The following is a 13,972-nucleotide window of genomic DNA, read 5'->3' on the forward strand; positions in this document are numbered from 1 at the left end:
AATTTTATTTTGAGCAATTCCGATATGTCCATAGTTAATTTTCATTTACTGATAATTCTTTGTTTAAAGAATTTAGTTTCATGACATTAATATCGACTCCCGTGACAACTAAAAATAATGCTTTCGTTTTATTGAATCCAGGGAATAAGAATTTTACGGCTAAGGATTATAAATTGCATCTTGCGTGGAAATTTGGTCGTGTTTGATCAGGAATTGTATTCTTGTATGAAGTTTCTAGTCCTTTGAGCTCATTTGACGTTCTTTTTGCGTCTCGGTTCATCGCATCGTTTGTTCGGCGAGCGAAGTGCGAGTTGAAATGTGAGGATTCTGTAAGGGCCTGATGGTTAATCTCCTTTCTCTGATGATAGGGATTGGGATATCCTTTACTTTGTAACAGAGTAGTTGCAAAGTAAGGATTGTGTGTACGGATACTCCTGCATTGGAATGTGATCATATGAAAAATAAGGGCTGTTCTCACTTAGACTATTTCAAATTCGGTTATATGAGAATTTCTATGATACGAATTATTATGTGTATCCGAAGTTGTCATAAAACCGATATAGGGGCCAGCACTACGACCATATGAACATGAATGATGATGTTGCTCTTACCTTGAATCACGATCATAGTTTGAAGGATATTGAGGGCTTATTGACAGCCTTGCTTCGTATTCAAGCGCGAATTTTAGAGCATTTTCTAAGTTCTGGGGTCATGAACTTCTACTAGGCCCGCTATATTATCAGGTTAATCTAGTGTAGAGGCCTCGAGGGCACAGTCATTAAGGGGAGCTTATAACTGTTCAGCTTTAAGATATTTATCTTCAAGAGCGCCGCGATTGCTGATTAAATTGCGTAACAGATTGTTAAAGTCTTTCAAATTAATGTCGAAAAAGTCGAAACTGTTGTTAAACTTCTTATTCATACCATTCACTTCTTGACATATCCTAGATAATGTCGAATTCGCTCCATAGTTTGCGCGATGATGAGGTACATGAAAGAGTGTTTTTGATCAGAGATTTCACAGTTTCATTTAATTTAATTTCAAAAAGTAAACTAGGATAGTCAATCGAATTATTTAGTATATTGTGTAGGAATCATAATTCAGCAAAAAGGAATCTACTACAGATTTAAGGGATTTTAAGTAGCACTCTAATCCCTTCATAGTCGTGGTCGCGTTTGTTCATAGCCATACCCTGTTGTTTAGCTGCGAAACGAAGAAAACGGTTCTGAATGCGTTCGAGTCTTTTCTTATGAACGGCATATTGCGGGGACCAGATGACTGAGCCATATTCTATAAGTGGTCGTACTAGTGAGAAGTAGAGAACCTTTATCGCAAGTGGGTTTTTAAGTTGAGTAGCATTTCTAGTGACGAAGCCCAGAGATCGAAGGGCCTTGTTTAAAGCAGCAGAAACCTAATCATCGAAGGATAATATCTCATCAAAGTGTACCCCAATGTCAGATACACGTGTGATCCTGTCCAGTACCTTTCCGCCGATGAGATAGTTTTACTTAGGAAATTGTTTTTTTCCTAAAAAAGGATATGACTACACATTTTTTAATATTAAGCTGCATCCCACTTATAGTACACAAATGTTGCAACCAATCAAGGTCGTCCTGTAGATCGATACAATCTAGAAGGGAGTTTATTTCTTTGTATAATTTAAGATCATCGACGAAAAGCTGAAAGAAACAAAATTTAATAAATGAGCCAATGTCATTTACATGTAGGAGATTTATCCTAGCTAGAGGAAACGGTAAGCACACTGGGAAATTTTTGTATATGAATTCAGTCTTTACGACTCCCAAAACATAGGAATATTACACCATTGCGTTCATTCTTCTGTATACTGTATTATTAAAATAATGTTTAGAATATTCTTAGGATTTTCCCTAATTTCTGGTTCAAGGGAAAAACTGAGACGTGTAGCAGAAATGATGAGGCCAGATTTGAATTCAACCGCTCAGAATTCATAAGGGCAGCCTAGTCACTTGTCTCGTGCAGAACAATTTTTTGTATGGCCACTGTGGCTAGAAAATCCTTAGGCTTTCCTCTACTTTTTGCATCTAGGGGAACACTGATACGTGTAGGAGAAATTCTCAAACCATATTCGGATTCAGCGGCTCAAAATTTATAAGGGTAGCCTAGTCACTTGTCTTGTGCAGACAACTTTTATTGTGGGACTGTGTAATACTGGCATTTTTTATCATATGATTCCTTATGAAGAACAACTGTAATATTAGCATTGTCAAAACGATTAATTAATCACTGTTTATTAGATTTAATAAATGTTTAGGTTTTTAATATTATGTGCAAAGAATCGATCAATGTGAGTAATTTTATTATTCTGTAAAAACTGATATTATGGGTCAATCATTCTATTTATTATCAAATCACGATCGTCTCTATTATTAGTTAATTGTATATTTTACTCTGTGTCTTTGACAATATCTAAAATTATTTTTCGTTTGTTAGTTCAAAAGGGTGAACTAAATTTTTTTCCTAATTTTATTTATTTTAAAAGGTATCTGATAATTACTGTTAATTTTTAAATTTTGAAGTTCTTTCCAGTCTTCGCTGATCATTTAAATTTCTTCCTAACATCTGCTATTTTTAATATCTATTCCTTTATCTATTTCTAATATCGCAACAATTTCTAGAATTGATTAAAAATTAGATAAATTTATAAAACTACGCAAACAATTTTCGTCTTCTTGTTACTTACAGAAGAGAAGCCAATTTTTTTTGCAAAACTTCTAGTCGGCTAGGTGAGTAGGGCTTCGGCTGTTTCCCAAATACTCTAACCCTAACTGAACGTTTTTATTTCAGATGAGTATTTCTCCTTGAGGATTTCTGAGCAGCTATCACATTCTGAGCAGTCATAATAAGGAAACCCAACTAGTGTCTAGTGTCTAGTCTAGTGAGCATATTTTTGTCGTAAAATAATGTTACTCGTTTTCAAGGAAGTAAAGTAACATGAAAGAATATCCAACTCCAACGATATTTGAGAGTATAATGTTGTTATTTTCAGTAGGACTACTTGGTCTTGATTCTGCTAAAAAGAATGTAGATTTGTGATATTTTTGCGTATATATTGAGGAAATAGCGAGCTTCCGCATATTACGTAAAGCTATTTTAAGTGGTTTTGAAGCAACCCTTCCCTTGTGACTTTTTGTAACATTTCAATGAATCCGCGCCTCACACGAAAACAACTTCACTTGTTTCAATTGATACTTTGCAGGAAGTCTCGAAATATACCAAAATAATCTACTAATTTTTACAACAATTTCTGTAATCGTTTGAATTAAAATTAAATTCTTTTTTTTTTAAATAGTCTATGGGGTTGAGGTGTTGTGTTAAGAGGATGGTGAGCGTGTGTTGTGAGCCGTTCGTGCCTCCAGACAGAGGCTACTTGCCACTGTGATTCTTCGTTGTTGCTTGGCTCTCGTAGGAGGCCGGTTGCGGAGGAACCGAAGCCTGAACTGCATTGGCAGTGTGAGCCGGTTCCGGGAGGAACCGGCTATCACATGCTGGTGGTGGGCCCTGGCACGTGCGAAGTTGTGAGGGCCACAGACTAAGTGTTGGTGGAGGGCCCTTGGTACGTGCGGAGACATGAGGACCACTGACCACGTGTTGAGGTCTAATTACCTTTGTTTTATCTTCATCGATGATGATGAGCTGATCTTCGCTTCCCTTTACTCGAGAGAACTTGGGCAGAGAGGGGTGGTTGGCTGGCGAGCCGGAACTCCTGGGGTCTCATAATGCCTGGATGAATCCAGACGGCCCGAAACCGCGGAGAAGGAAAAGATCGAATAAATAGAACTATATAGGAGGCGGGAAGGAGTACGGCGGAATGTAGTATGGCTTTAGGTGTGGATGAGGAGAAGGAGGAAGATGCGGAAGGGCGATAGTCTTCTAGATGAAGGCCGGCGTGGAGTGCATCCCAAAGGGTGGCTAAGTGCCGGTGGACTCAGGTACGCTTGCCAGGACGTATAGTTAGTTGCTTATAGTTGCTTATAGCTTATAGTTAGTTGCTTATAGACTTATAGTTGCCGGGACGATAAGTCTTGGTCTTTCCAGGCATATGTCTGGGATGAAAAGAGTGAGAGAGAAAAGTGTAGCAAAGACTATCAAGACGGCGAGAAGGGCTTACCGGTCCTCGGAAGATGGTTAATTAAAGGCAACCGGAGCTTCGAGCAGAGCTTACTGACCTTCGAAGTTTTGCATAGAGAGGACAACCGGGGCTGCAGAGCGCTTACCGACCCAGAAGAAAGAGAGAGATAAAAAAGCGTGCGAGGCGAGTCTGCAATAGCGTACCAGCCTCTGAAGTTAGGAAAAGAGAGCAGGTGGGGCTTAGAGTAAAGTAAGGTAATGGTGAGAGAGAGGTTTTTTAATAGGAAGATGAGTAGAGGATAAAAGAAGCAACTCACGTTGCTGATGGAGGGGACTAGCAGCTGCCCCGTCCATCCCTTCTTTGTTTAAAGTTGAGCGCGCAGCTCAACTTTGAAACTCACGGTAGCGATTTCGTACGCAATACGAAATTGAAAATTGAAATTACAAGATTCGTAAAGTGTGAAAATTGTTAATAATAAAAATTGTAAAAACATACTCGCAGAATTTCGCGTAAAGAATTGAAAGCGAAAATCCCAAATAATTAGTAAAATAGCATAATAGAGCTACAAACAAAAGTAAAATAATATCTTACTAAAAATAACGGAGGAATAATACAAAAGTAAAATAATAGTACCCCTGAGTTAAATTAATTCAAATTGAAAGTGAAGCAGGCAAAATACATAAGGCTAAGAAGAATATGAAAAAATAAAATCTTAAAAGTGACGTAAAGATAAAAAAAACGAGTGAGATTTATAAGATTCTATAAAAAGTACATCCAAATTCATCTAATATTTATGAATATACATTGGAATTTAAAGAGAAAACGCGCTGATCGCATTTCCCGTTAGAACGAAGAGAGAGAGAAAAAGAGAGAGGTGACGCGGCGTGACTCATGCTCATGGCCCTGGTGCGTGCCTGGGTTTATGTTTAGTAAACACAGACGGGGTGAGAACATTCTGAAGCTTAATTTTACCAGAAGTTTAGATCTTTACGTTATCCATATAGAATATATGAGCGAGAGATGGGGGTAGAAGTGTGATACAAAAAGGCAGAGGACTTAGGGTGTAACCCTTAAAGATGCCCCTATGAAAGGTAACGTTGTTCGTCATCACTCACTATATTCCAGATGAGATAGTAAATCCAGTCTTCCAAGGGGGCATCAAGCTCACTATGCATTTTAATATATGTTGATGAACCTTTAAACTTTTCAACAGATATTTGATAAGTCTATGACAGGTTAAATCTAAAGATTTCCGGTAGTCAATTCAGGCCATTGACAGGACGCGTTGATTGGCTGCTGCGTCTTTGCAGGCGCATCTATCAATTAGCAGGTTATCTCAGCATCCTGATACAATTTTTTTCGAGCCACACTGCTGAAAGATCTCCTAACACACAGGCTTAATTCTTTGAACCATGATGTTGTTAAAGACCGCTGTGCAAATCTTATAAAATGTGTTCAAACAAGTTACTGGCCTGTCATTCCCTGAGTTGGACAAGTTGCCTTTATCAGTAGGAGTATAGTGCGTCCTAACACCAACCACTGCGGCATGGGCGTTTCTGACTTTGAATATGATTTAAATATGCGGTCCAGACATTGGTGCGTTATCGCTATAAGTTTGTCGAAAAGCTCCTAGATGCAAATTATACTATCAGTATCTTTTGTCAACTCTAGTGTTTTTGGGATCTTGTATAACTCTCTCCAAAAACACTCTTCATCTTTAGGCTTGGGTGGATTTTTGAGAGAAACAAGGGGAACGCTATAGAGGCGCAATGAGTGAGCAAAAAATGTACATTTAACCTGATTTATCGCTCCCTGTTATGTATTCTTTTTTTTTGCATGAGACAACACCCCTTCTTTCAACAATATTTTTTTTTCTTGTTACCAGCTTTGACTCATACAGTGTTTAATTGATGGTCTTGAGTCATTGGGCGAACATTCAAACCCTTTTCGTCAACGGTCTACCAGATGTTATGTAATCAATCCCGGACTGAACACGGAACTCATTCTGTCCTGTCCATCCAACCTTCTTGTTCAGTTGATGGATGCGTTTCTGTTTTTTGATCCATTGTCGGTCTTAGCCTTCGCTTTAAGTCAGCCGAAATTTTCGCAGCACCATACATTAAACAATTATCGGTTTAGACGTCGGACTCCTCCGAGATATTTTCACATTAAATGTATCCATTTCAGCCAGCTCTTGGTGCTTAGGAGGAACCTGTATGTCATGTTCCTCCTTATTCTAAAATCATTATCATCTCCCAGAAAGTGCCTGCTTTCCGCGGTTGGTCTTATTCTCGCTTCCTCATTTTAATACTTAGCTTGAGCATGTAGTGGGTAAGGAAGCGTTTCGCGCACATATCCAGTTTGCAAGAGGTAGGCACGTTGATTTTGCAAGGACTGTTGCGAAACGTGCTGAAGCTCTGGGTGTTTCTGCCACCACAGATTGTGCACACCATTTTCTCAGTAGAAGGAGGCCATTTGAGGTCTTTGACTAATAATTTGCCTCTCAAATAGGAAATACTCTTTTACGCCATCCAACCCACACAGAAAGGACACTTGACATTCACTCTAAAATCGCTCGCTAAGAAGAAAAATCTAGCATAAGTTCCTGGAGAAAAACCTCCGAAGGACTCTCATTAATGTATCCAAGTTAATCATCAGCGCTAATCGGTTGGGAATCCGTCCACCAAAGACAACCGTCACCTGCCCCAACAAGATCTTCTTTCAGGCCTTGTAAATATTTCTTCCCAAGAATGTGGTGCATCCAGATCTGCTTTAGAGGCTGGAGGAGAAGAAGAAAAAACAGGCCTATCCCAGGAGTTTAAAAATGCTTGGGGAAACTCCGGAAATTACACACTTGTTGGCATGAGACTGAATCTTTGGCAGTTCTTCATCGCGGCCAAAGAAAAAAAACCTGTCTACCACCAACACGGAGCCAGACGCTCTGTCAGTAAGGCATGCAGAAACCGGGCACCTGGTTAAAACACACAGAAAAATACATATATCTTGGAACCGTTTATTAGTCATCTTACTTGACTAATTCTCTTAAATTGGACATCAAATCTTCCTCTCAAATCACAACCTTGAACGAAGAATAATTGAAGAATATTAATTGGATACTAAGCAATTAAAATTATTGAATAATTTTTGCCATAAAACAGCCTCAAGCAAGTAAATACTAAATAAACCCGCAATTTAAATGCATTTTGTAGATAAGGATAATCAGAAGGCCGATGACATCGCATAAGAGGCGCAGGAGTAGCCGTTACCCTAGCTGTAGCACGACTCGCTCCGTCGTCATTATTCATAGCGCCGACTTCTGGAATGAAAAGGGGTGTAAATTTATGCTTTCAATTAGTTAGAATTTTCCCTTTGGTTCCACTTTTGCCTCACCAAAAAACAATTAACAAACACTATATGTGAACAACTCAAATAGATGAATGTTTCAGTGAAAGTTATCTGGAAGTAAATTAAGAAAGTTATATGACCGATACCACATCCCATTTTTTCTCATTGATACTTGAAATTATTTTAACACATTTTAGAAATAGCCGCGGATTTGATATCGAGTGTTTTTACTTTGAAAAAAAAAAATATAAATTATTTCTTGAAAAAAGATTCTACTCCATCTTCACTCCATTGGGAATCGAACCACAAAACTTCTGATTTCCGGTCAGGTGCTTTTCCAATTAAGCTATTGGAGGAATCAGAATAAGAACTCTTAATTCAAGAACATAACGCTAATTTTTAGCTAGGTGTTAATAGTACAAGTAATTATTTCATAATTTTTTAATTTATCTGCTTTATCATCAGAGATCGTACCTTACCGACAGTAGATCAACCCTCCAAAAAGTTTTTACTTTGTTTATATTTCTATTTCTATGGTGCTCGTTTAACGAGCGCTGTGCTTCTGGTTAGCAAATGTGTTTGCCTCCTCATGGAGAAAGAATTGGTTATTTTTTAAGTAGTATACAAACTAAAGTTTTCATTCTTGTCAATTTAAAAAGGAAATTTACAGAAAATAATAAATAAAAAAATTATAGACACTTTTTTAAAAACAATCACCTATCAGCAAAAGAAAAAACAATTTTGTACTTAAAATAGGAATTCTCCCAGCTGGAAAAGGGAAGGCGGAAGTTTATAATACTATATCTCCTTTTCTGCTTTATGATTTCTTTTTTCTAAATTGCCATAATTATTTTATTCAAAAATTCATCAATACCAGCCTTTTCTCTTCATGCATTAACTTGGAATTATGTTGATGAAAAAAAGTTTTACTGTTTGAAATAGATGCTTCAAATATTTTAAAGAAAAAGAACTTCCTCCGTCCTCAATAAAGTGTATTAGTATTATAGGTTTATTTGATTATAGCTTTTCCTCGAATCAACAATACAATTCTTGTCAATTACTTTAAAACTTTTCAAATTTATTTTTCATCAAATATATTTTAAAACATTCAGATATCTCACTATGACATAGTATGTTCTGTTAGAATTTAAAAAAATTCATGTTTATAAATCTTTAAATTTATAAATTTTATATAGTTAACTAATTTATGAAAAATTTCTTCAGTCTCTATTTTTTCATTTCTGTATGGTACAAATTGCGAATCTGGCAACGTGACACTTAATAAAAATATAAATTTAAACAAAATATAAAATTCAAATTTAAACTAGAAATTTTACATAGTTGATTTAAAAGTAAAATTTGCGAATATTATTTTTTTCGAAAAACTGAAAAATGAAAATATTAATTTTTAAAAATTTTAAATGTATTTTTGTAATTTTTATATTGTACACTAGGGCGGAGTGTAAAAGATCAAATTAGCGGAATCATTTGAGCTGAGCAAAAAACGTTTGTGGGCTGGCATCCAAAAAAGTAAAAAAAAATTTTTGTAATCGGTTAATATCTCATGTTTCCTTTATTGATTTAAAAAATTAAATTTATGAAAATTCCAAAAAATTTCCCTATTGCTTTAAAAGTTATTGAAATTTTTTCTGTTCTGCAGTTATTGTTAGTAAATAATAATGAAAGATTATAAATTGAAAAAAAATTTCTTGTTCAAATTAAAATTTTTCAAAGATGGCCTAAAACATGATTTTTTGGATTTAGTCCTATGCACACATTTTTTAAATATGTGCACAGGAAAAAGCGAATACAGTTTTATAAAAAAGCTAATACACGCATTAATCCTCATTTTTTATTTCCATATGTTATAGCGTCTCAATCTAGCAACTTGGCACTAAATCGAAATATTTATCTAAAAAAAATCTAAATACAAATTAAAATATTACATTTTACATGGTAAATCTAAAAGTCAAGTTAAAGATACATATTTATTAATAAAGTCATAAATCGCATTAATAGTCGTTATTTTTATTCAATATATTACATGGTTTGAATCTGGTAATGTGGCACTAAATGCAAATATTAATTAAAAAATGTTTTCAAATAAAAATTTTATTACTAAATTTTATATTGTACCATGAGAAGGAAAATTTCATATTATTATTCATAAATAAACTTAACCATAGCGTTAATTCTTATCGTTTTTCTCGTATTACGAGATTTCAATCTAGCGACGTGGCACAAAGTTAAGAATAATATTTAATAATACAAAAAAAAATCCAATAATCATCAATTTTTGTTAGTTTCCATATGTTACAAGAATTTCAAATGGAAACGTGAAACTACACGAAAATATTGTGTAAGGTAGACACACTTGCAAAATTGATTAAAGCCACGCAAGAAAAAACCGAAGTAACGATCTTCATTTTTCCTAGATAACAGCAAAGATAATTGTTTGTTCAACATTCAGTCAACCCGTCTTAAAATATAAATCGTAAAACTTTTGGATACAAATTTGATCATTACATTTTATAAGGTAAATTTAAAACAAAACTTAAAAATAAATATTTATGAGTAAAGTCATATATCGCGTTAATAGTTATACTTTTTTTTCAAATGTTACATGGTTTGAATCTGGTAACGTGGCACCAATTGGAAAATGTTTAATGGGTGTTTTTAAATTAAAGAAGATTTAAGTACTTTTCCTAAGGAAAAATTCGATAATATTTACGAAATAATTAAGCACCAAAATTAAATGTCGAAAGCAACTTATCATTTTCAATTATTTTCAATTATTACGCTTTCTCTCGTAATCTTCTTTCACACACGTTCACTAATTTCATCGAAGACAAACTATTCTACTATGTCTCTTCTACATCGCTAATACAAATAGAGAAATTATCATATAGCCATGTTTGAAAGTCGAATCCCGGAAACAATAAAAAAATTATAACCCTTTTTAAAAATCATGCTGACTACTGGCCAGTTGTCCGCTTCGACCGCTGTTATGTAGTAGTAGTCAAACTAGGGCGGTGATTCACTTGGTTGGCCAGACAAATTTACGGCACAATCAATTTAGTTTCACAATCAAAATTTATTTCTGCACTTCACTTAAAAAAGTCTTTGTACTGTGAATACCTTCCAGCTGTGACTTTTTCAAATTATGAGCAGTGTCCGGATGTTTGATGATGCCTCCGATACTATCGCAAGCTCCTTTGCCGTGACCTATTGTAGAAAATATCTTGCTCTTGAGAATAGCTGACTGTGATAGCTCGTAGAACTGATACTGGTTTTTACAGTGAGCAGGAGCTCCATCTGATAGGATTATAATTTCTTTTAACGATTTCGATAGCACTTTTTCTTTATAAATTTTGAGAATTTGACCCATCGTCAATAAAGTACAAGCAGCATCATGCTTCCTATCATCGCTAACGACTGTAAATTTTTTGTTTCTTTACCGCAATAACAAACCGCCGTAAATATTAAAATCTGTTCAGAGGTCCAATATGCACTGTAAATTTCGTCCTTCATTATTTCTTTCCAGTTCTCTGCAAAATCGCCATGCAATACTAGTTTCTCTGAATTCAGTTTTACTTGTTCCTTCACGCTCTTTGTCTCTTCTCTTTGAATATTCTTGAGACATTTTTTTGGACATGCTTTTAACGTGCAGGTACTTATCTCACCCAAAAATGATTCGATACTCGTTGTTTTTTTCTCCAAGTCAGTTTTATTCCACAAAGCGCAAGTTTTATGTTGAGCAGCTGTTTCTGCTCATATTTTCTGCACACGAGTTGTGATTCCTGCTGCACCAGGACACTGGTCAAATTTTTCAAGATCACATTGTTTAGTTGGAGAACAGCGTATTATAGCAGTCAATAGTTCCTATAGTATTTCCATTAAGTCTGAGAAGTGATATGATATTAAATATCTCAGGGCTATTTAACACAAATCTAAGCTAGCACAGAAAATGCAGACGCATACTTCCCTGTGAGGGTCAATCATTGCCCACCTTGGTCGTGAAGTGTAACATTTGAATCTGCTAATGCGAGCACTTATATTAAGATTAGCTCCTCGCATTACTTTTTCGCCATTTATTCCTTCATTTATCACGTCATTTTTATTTGAAATTTTGCTGGAGAAATCGAAATCAGCATTTATAAAATATTTCTGTGCTAACTTTAAGTGCTCATCCCTTACTGGATGTACATTGTAAAATCAGGCAAATAATATATGCCTTTATTTCATTTTTATTTATTTTTTTTTGCAGCTTTTTCAATCATGTGTCTTGTTGATTTGAGAAATTTTAAAAGTATTTGTCTTTTTGAAAGGTCTTCAGGTAGGATTGTCAAAAGACAGATTTTCTTTGAAATTGATTTGCAATTTTCCAGGGCTAATCTTGAATTAATTAGCTATTGCTTGCACAAACTTAATTCATTATTTTTGGAAGTATAACGTGACCAAATTTTGAAAGCATTTTCTCTATTGCATTCGAAAAAAAATGGAAATTCTTCTTTTGTCTTCTGCGAGCATACTTCTCTCTTTCGTTATGAGCCATATTCAAAGTAGCAGTTTTTTCAAACATAATCTTATGATCTGTTACCTTTAATAATTTATTAATTTATTAACCGATTTGTTGCATTCATAATTGTATCTAAGATTTTTTCGATAAATCTCTTAATGATGCTTAAATAAATTGAATGTTAAGAAAAGAAAAAGAATCCATTTTTTAGGGTTCATCTTTTTACTAGCGATTTGAATATTAAATTAAAACATTTCAGAGTACGAATTTACGAAAAAGTTTCGTAAAAAAATGAGAAGATTTTGAGAAAAAGGACTTTGAATATTTTTTAGCAAAACTGCTGTTATTTTGTTAATTAATTTCATTTCTGAAATGTTCTACTGGATTTTGAAAGAGTACCACACACTCCTCCAGATGCATAAAAAAGCATAATTTTACAATTTGGTAAGCTAATAAAGTTAAAAAAATGCGTATATTTAAGAGATACTTAGGATCTTCTGAAAAGATAAGAGAGTAATTTACAAGTTAAAAAGTTTTCAAAATTTTTACACATATTGATTTATAAAGATTTTAAAAAAAAATTTAGAAGCTTTTTAAGAACTTTAAAAGGTCATTCATTTTCAAAATATTACAAGAATTTGCTTTAAAAAAGTACATTAAAAATAGCACGTAAAAATGCATTTAAAAAAGTAAGATTTCAAATATTTGAACAATGTTCGGGTAAGGTAACTTTGAAGCTAAATCGCATTCCTCTTAAATCTTTTTCTTAAACCTTTCGAAATAACTTTCTGACAAATTAAAATTTCAATTTAAATTTTTCCAAAGTGCGCATTCCGTAAAAACAACTATGTTAATAAACTTTTTACATCAGATTGAGACGTTTATCTATAAATTTAATTTATTTATTTTAAATATTATTTTTACGACTTTAATAAAAAATACGCGTACTAGCGTAAAGTGGCTCGAAGAAAATTTGTAGATATAATTTAGGTCAAAAATGTTATTATTTAAAATGTTAATTTAGCTGGTGTCTTCTTTCCAAAAATTTATTTTTTCTTTCATTTTGAATGTATGCTTATAACAAAAGTTTATTACCAATTTTTTAGTTCTTTTTTTAAAGCACAATTTTTAGTCATTTATGTGTTTTTGTACCTTGCATCATTTTTTATTTTTATTATTATTTTATTATTTTATTATATTTTTTATTATTTGAATTACATAATTATCAAATTAAACTGTATGCCTGAATTCAGGAAGAAAGCAACATTTTCTTTAAATCAAAGACAATTAATCGCTGGCTGTTTAATTTTGATAATTTATATATTAAAATCAATAAATTTTGGAATTAATTCTTCAGAATTTTTGATTGAATATTAGTAAATTCTCATTGAGTATAATTTATGATGATGAAATATTAATTGTTATTTTCAATGCTTTAATTTTGAAAATTCGAAACTGAAAACTAGGATAAATAAATAAACATTTATTAAACTTTTCTAATGGAAAAATCTTTTATTTTTAAGATTTGCAATTGAAGATTCTTCAATATTTAATGCGTATAAGAGAAAATCATACAATTTTGACTCCTGTTTTTTAATAGTTTAAATTTGTGGATTTAGAATTGAATGTTATTTAATTTTAAAGATTTGACCTTGAAATTTATTCAATTATATAGATTATTAATTAATTTTTTTTTAGTTTGTCGCAAATGAACAAATTGTCTTGTTGAACTCATTGTCAACCAGTTGCACTCTTGACCTAAAAAGATTTTTTTTTGAAAAGGGACAAATTTTCTGCAAATGACTTTAACATTCAACTCAAAAATTTTATTTTTTAACAAACAAATTTATTCTTAACAAAAAATTGAAATTTTTTAAAAACTGTGTATATTTTCTAGCAAAGAGATGAATTTTCCAAAAAGGGTAATCGTCTGTCAAAAATTGGGTTTTGAAACAAAGAGTTTAAAGATGCATTTCTAACTGAAAAAATGAAATTTC

This window comes from Belonocnema kinseyi, chromosome 4 (assembly GCF_010883055.1).
Source record: "Belonocnema kinseyi isolate 2016_QV_RU_SX_M_011 chromosome 4, B_treatae_v1, whole genome shotgun sequence".
NCBI classification, from domain to species: Eukaryota; Metazoa; Arthropoda; class Insecta; order Hymenoptera; family Cynipidae; genus Belonocnema; species Belonocnema kinseyi.